Here is a 6,410-nt window from a genome sequence, read left to right on the forward strand (position 1 = left end):
ATTCACTATAATTCATTAAAGTGATAAGTTAATTTGCACAAGCTTGAGTTTTTTCTCGTTTTTTCCTCTGTCTTGCAGAGACTACACTTAAAGAATATTTTCTGAGAGATAATGTCTCAAAAGATAAGCAATATTTATACTACATGTACTACTTAAAATTACTTTAATGATAAATGTTGAAATTTGTATAACATCAACATAATATTTAGCAACAATGGTATTTGATTAATCTTTATAATTGTAATATATGTATGCCATGCCATATACATACGTTGGAACCCAGGATTTGTTAAGTCACAAAATGGACTAGCTATGTCGCCATCGGTCTATGGCCGAGGCTGTTATGGTATCAACTCTAATGCCTCTTTTATTCCAGAGACTGGAGAAAGCAACATTGGTGCCGTAGTCAGCGACCACAGAGGGAGGGCATGTGTTTGTCTTTGCATGCAAGCATATCAATACATGTTCGTCAGTGGAAGAAGCATAAGCCACAGCAGCGCTGATGAGACTTAAAGAACTAGTCGTTGTGTACATCGCCCCTGTGATTTATGAGCTAGACTGTTATGCTATCGGACCAAAGATCCAGACTGACGCAACGAACCAGTATGTGTGTTTTTTTTCCTTCTGGCAGACAACTCCGTCATTCTTCTTGTCTTTCCACATTAGCGTAACAAGGGAAAAAAAAGCAAATGGCCTACCCCATGAACTTGCCGCCAAGGACAGGATAACCAGTGACACTTCCCCGATATCTAATATCTCTATCAGTCTTAGGAATTTGATGATCTTGGAATGTAACCATGTCAGTGAGTAATATATTTGCTCGTTGACCTGAAAAATGGACCAGATCTTGAAGACTGGAGAAATGAATATTTGCCAAAATTCCAAGAAATCTTGAGTTGTTTATGATAATTTTTTGAATTATAGCAAGTGTATTTTTATCTAGTCCTCTGAATCTCACAATAGACACCACCTTCATCTTCTCATTGGTATTTGTTTACAAATTGACAAGTTCGTCCCGTGCCTATTTACATATTGGCAGGCTCCTTCTATGGGCCATCAATACCCACAAGGCCGGTTGTCTCCACATATATGAGCGACATCCAAGGATCAATAGCAATAATACTAGAACTAGATTGTATTCATCAATCTAAAAAGTTTATGTGCAAGGGATTTTTTTTACCGAACTCCGGTGGGAAATGACATCCTGAGCCATTTCATAATTCAAAATAGAACGAAAATGCCTTTTGGAGCTCGGCCTCCATGGAGGCCGGTTTTTGAAAAACACAAAATTCATAAAAATTCATATTTTTACAATTCAAAAAAATCTAAAAAAATACAGATATACATGGAGGCATAACACACATGTGTGTAAATTTTTAGGACGAAATATGTTGAAATGAAGGCTGTGCAAAAAAGACAAATCTGAGGCTTTTTAACACATGATACTATTCATCCTCAAAGTCCAGAAATTTTTCTTTTTGTATAGGTTGCATTTCAAAGTATTTCATCTTGAATTTTTACACACACATACATTTCATCCTTATATAGTTGCATATTTTTTTTTAGATTTTTTTGAATTCAAAAAGTTTGAATTTTGAATTTTTAAAAAATAAAGGGCTCCATGGAGCTCGGTCACCAAAACGCCCTACTCAAAATAGAACTATTATATAGTGGGTGATGATTGCAACAAAAGGAAGGAAAATACTAACAAAATATAGACTATGCTCTAAGAGAATTGTGGCAACAATTGGATGGATGGTCGTTTAATTTCTGACTATAAATTGCAATGACTCAATAATGTACTATACAATGTGGTAGTCATGACCATGTTCACGGCTGTTGGAGTCATCGGCGCGGTCTCGTTCATGTGGAAGGTTGTGCTCAATGCTGGACAATTGAAGCAATTTCGGGACCATGCCGTTGACTGGATTTGAAAATCCATTGTTCTCATATATATACTTCCGCTTCTGATTCATATTTCCTACAACATTATCCTCTCATCTCTGTTTTATAAGAGGTGCACACACATTTGGAGGTTCAACTTTGATCGTCTAGTTATTTCTACTAATATAAAAAGCATCATTTTTGCTTGACTCAAAACATACTAACTGCTCAACCATCCATGTCTAATGGTCCAGATTGATTCCATGAAGACACACTTAATACCACTAGACTTGCTGCAAATCAACCACCATTGCCATTAGTTACGTGTATTGATATATAGCCTTGTTGACATGGATATAAGTGAAATTTCATCAGCATTTTCACCAAAATTTTTGGCATGACCTCTCTTTATTTCTGTACCACTTGACATGTCACAAAAATTAAAGCATAAGGTGACAATCCAGAATGAATACTACAGAATAAGGTGCAGATGTGCTCATAGACTTGACAATCCAGAATGAATATGCATGAGTTTCAGATTTAAAGCATAAGGTGAGTATTTGTCTCACAAGTTGCATCAAGAAGCATAAAGCGAGTCGTTAACTGACTACGCACACGACAAGATCCCAGAGACAATGAAAGGGTAAATTCAATCCAAAAGCATCGACTACGCGAAGTAGCATCAATTTCGTAAAGATGACTACTACACACTACATGATCACAAAATGGCATTCTACACTCTTTTTCTCCTCTTCGGCGTAAGCTTCTTTGCGGGCCTCACACCAACATTTGGTGGAGAAGTGGGAGTCTCTGTTTCCATAGAAAGTTGCCTGCATAATACAACAATTTCATTCATGAAGGAAGTAGCCTACAAACAACAACAATTGAAGAAAAACATCAATTTTCGTCACCTTCTTGTGATTGGATTAGGGCTGCCTTGTATGACAGGCAATGAAGATGTCTCTCCAAAAGGGGTACCAAGAGATGATTGACTGCAAAAAAGACATTCTTCATAATATATATAAAAACACCCCACATTTGTAGAGATAAGACAAGCAACAAAAAATGTTACTTTCTCGTCATTGGGCGAGGGCTAGCGTGTGGGACAACCAACGGCGACATCCGTCCATTAGGGCTACCAAGAGAAGATTGACTGCACAAAAATGCACTATTTATTATATATAAAAACATGCCACATTTGTACAAATAAGAGAAGCAAAACAATGTTACTTCCTCGTCATTGGGCGAGGGCTAGCGTGTGGGACAACCAACGGCGACATCCCTCCATTAGGGCTACCAAGAGAAGATTGACTGCACAAAAATGCACTATTTATTATATATAAAAACATGCCACATTTGTAGAGATAAGAGAAGCAGAACAGTGTTACCTCCTCGTCATAGGGCGAGGGCTAGCGTGTGGAGACATCCCTCCAAGAGGGCTACGAAGAGATGATTGACTACACAATATGCATTGTTTGAGAAAAAAATATATCATGTCCACTAGAGAAGTTGAAGAAAAGCATTAATTTTTACCTCCTTGTGACAGGACGAGGGCTGCCTTGCAGGACATCTCCTGGGATTGTACATTCAACATCAATTTCGGTGTTTGGCTTTATCTTTCTAGATTTGGAGTTCCTGTCAACAAATTCAACCAATGTTACAAAGAAAACAGTAGAGCAAATATGAATCAATATAAATTACCTTTTCTTCACTCCATTAGTCGGACAACCAGCTTGCCTATGTCCCAATTGCTTACACTTCTTGCACCTGTTTTAGCTTCCTAATTGACCTCTCGGTGGTGGTTTCTTTTTATAATTCCCCCCTCCCTTTTCAAGGCAACTTCTCAGTCTCAGCTTCCTTTTTCTTCCAACTTAACTTTTGGGGAGTGGTGCATGTAATAGAAAGTCTAATTTAACATTAGGCCATTGTGACCGGTCTGTGAGAGGCTCAACAACCCCCCTATAAGCTGCCCTAAACCTTTCTAGAGAGTAGTATTCATGAAGATAATCTTCCATCTTCACGTTCCTTTTTCCAATCAAGAAAGCAAGTGCATGTTCACACGGTTTGCCTGTGTGCTGCCACTCGAGGCACGTGCACTCACTTTGTTCTATGTTAACCACATGCCTCAAATTGTCTTTGTTGATGTCCCTCACCTCACACTTCCAATTACTTGATCTGGTAACTTTCAAGTGCCCAAGTCCTCTAGTTCTATTATTCACTTGTTGTACAACTGCTGGCAGTATCCGTCCTTGTAGCTTCTCCCCAATCTTTCTCCTCTTCTCGAGCAATTTCATTATCTTTCCGTTAAGTGTGTCAGCCAACCCATCAACAGGAAGATCTTTGATTCCTTTAATCCAATTGTTGAAGCTCTCCGCGAGGTTGTTATGAATGTAATCACACTTGATCTCAGTGTCAAAACTAGACCTCATCCACTTCAGATTATGGTAATCTTGCAAATACTTGCCCACAGTTTGGCTAGATTCTAGAACCTTGGAGAAATGGTACTCAAATATTGAGGGTCTATGTGTCTTGGCCGCACCCCACATGCATCCAACTATGTCACCACGATATCTTTTTGAAAAATTCTGCATCAAATGCCTGAAACACTCCCTTTGTTCTGCCTGAGGGAAAACTTTCTTAACTACATTTTCTAAGCCTTTGCATGCATCGGTACATATAGCAAGCTTTGAAATTGGCCCTAATGCTATATGCAAGTGTGTCATGAACCATGTCCAATTCTTCATCTTCAACCTCAATAAAACCAAATGCAAGAGGAAACATCCAATTATGACCATCTAAAGCGGTACATGCAGCTAAATGACCATTCCACTTTCCATTTAATGCAGTTGAGTCTATGCTAAGATAAGGCCTACATCCTGCATGGAATCCATCTACACAAGGCTTAAGTGCCATAAAGAATCTGTGGAAGTAAACCTTACCATCCATATTAGTTTAGTATCGACCTCAACAATGCTTTCGGGAGATCTCAGTTCCATCTCTGCTTTAAAATTGAATAGGTATCGGAAACTACTACCCCAAGACCGATAGATCTCATCCTTTGCTCTTTCTCTCCCCTTCCATACAGTGTCATAGCCAGTGGTTACATTCCAATCTTCCTCCAACTTCTCTTGTAAATCCTTGCAACCAATGTTTGGAGTTTTCCTCAAAATTTTCTTAGACCTTTCTCGAACCCAATCCTGTGAGGCCATTGCTGAATTTAGTCTGCTACTTGAAACACATGTGTGCGCCGGCCCTATCTTGTTAACCTGCATATAGAACAAAGTTGTTAGTGTCGCTACAATAAGATAATGCTACCATAGTACAAAATAAATAGAAAAACTGAATATAGTAAGTTATGTTGGTACCCTGGTCTTTGTCTTATCAGCCATCAAACGACATGTTATTTTCCATGGACAATCCTCAGCCATACAATGTGCCATCCACATACTCTTATTAGCTCTATGAGTTCCGAGGTTAAATTCTTCATTAATTGCCCATTGCCTCACAGCCCTCCTACAATCTATCATTGTTGGAAAGATTGACCCTTCCTCAACTTTAGGATAATCTTTGTCATATGACATCTCTATCTCCTCGGGAACGTGATCATCAACTGGTATAGCTCCTTCAGCCATTAACTCATCACTAACATGGCCGGCGACAACCGGAACTGGCTCATTTACTGGTTGAGCATCCTCGGTCTCATCCTCAATTCCGAGTACCTCACACATGTCTTCATGGGATATAGGATATATTACATCATCACCAATAGGAGTTATCGCAATAGTGGACCAATCAATGACTTCACCATCAGATTGCATATATCTCGAATTGCTAATAAGAAAATTACCAGTTGTAGAATTGTCGACACATGTTGCACTACTTGCATTCGACTGGTAAACGTCGGAACTTGAGCAGATAATATTGTCCACAATCTCACTAGATGGGATATTTTCAGAGCAATATGATGCTGTAACCCCATTTGCAATGTCCACAACTTGAGCTAGCACTAGCAATTTTTTTCTTCCCATCTCTCAAGAAAAGCTGTCAGTAGCTTCCAATAATTATCGATCCTCTCAACTGATTCAAAGTGCTTGTCTTGGCACAAAATATGTACCTCTTGCCTACTTCCCCAAACAATTTTGGACCGAATGAGTTCGACCATTTTTTCAACCGTAAAATGTTTCATGTTAACCTCAAACTCAATATCATGCTCGGCAACTTGACGCTCGGTGCCATCGTCAAGCTTTGCGACAAATCGGAGAAGTCTAACAGTTAATTCATAAATGACAACGCGCGCACCTTCTTCCCTACAAAATTACACGGATTTTCGAAACACAAACAATGGTTAGTTCTAACTATTCATAAAAAAACTGACGTTAACGATTCATAGAATTTGTGACTGACCCTGCTGGAACTGCGCCCTCCGGCTCCATCACAGCGAGCTAAACTTTTTGTTGTCGTGAAGCCAACAAACTAGCTCTCCTCCACCAAAATCTCCATGATATAAGGTTCCTGGATGACTTGCT

The 6,410-nt window shown here is 39.1% G+C and overlaps 2 pseudogenes across 1 annotated transcript; one reads left to right on the forward strand and one right to left on the reverse strand.

Annotated features, from left to right (window-relative positions):
• LOC125532484 (putative GABA transporter 2) overlaps positions 1–1,934 on the forward strand; it is a 247,043-nt pseudogene extending 245,109 nt beyond the window's left edge.
• A 498-nt stretch (positions 1,935–2,432) lies between these two features.
• On the reverse strand, positions 2,433–6,186 carry LOC125531470 (uncharacterized; annotated as a pseudogene). Its single transcript, XR_015615431.1, has 7 exons — positions 5,250–6,186; positions 3,586–5,150; positions 3,418–3,519; positions 3,273–3,341; positions 2,957–3,195; positions 2,796–2,876; positions 2,433–2,714 (listed from the first exon to the last, which is right to left on the reverse strand). The product of XR_015615431.1 is annotated as an uncharacterized LOC125531470 (transcript).
• Positions 6,187–6,410: the final 224 nt, after the last annotated feature.

Source organism: Triticum urartu, chromosome 1A (genome assembly GCF_056163025.1).
Source record: "Triticum urartu cultivar PI428250 chromosome 1A, HENAU_Tu73, whole genome shotgun sequence".
Lineage (NCBI taxonomy): Eukaryota > Viridiplantae > Streptophyta > Magnoliopsida > Poales > Poaceae > Triticum > Triticum urartu.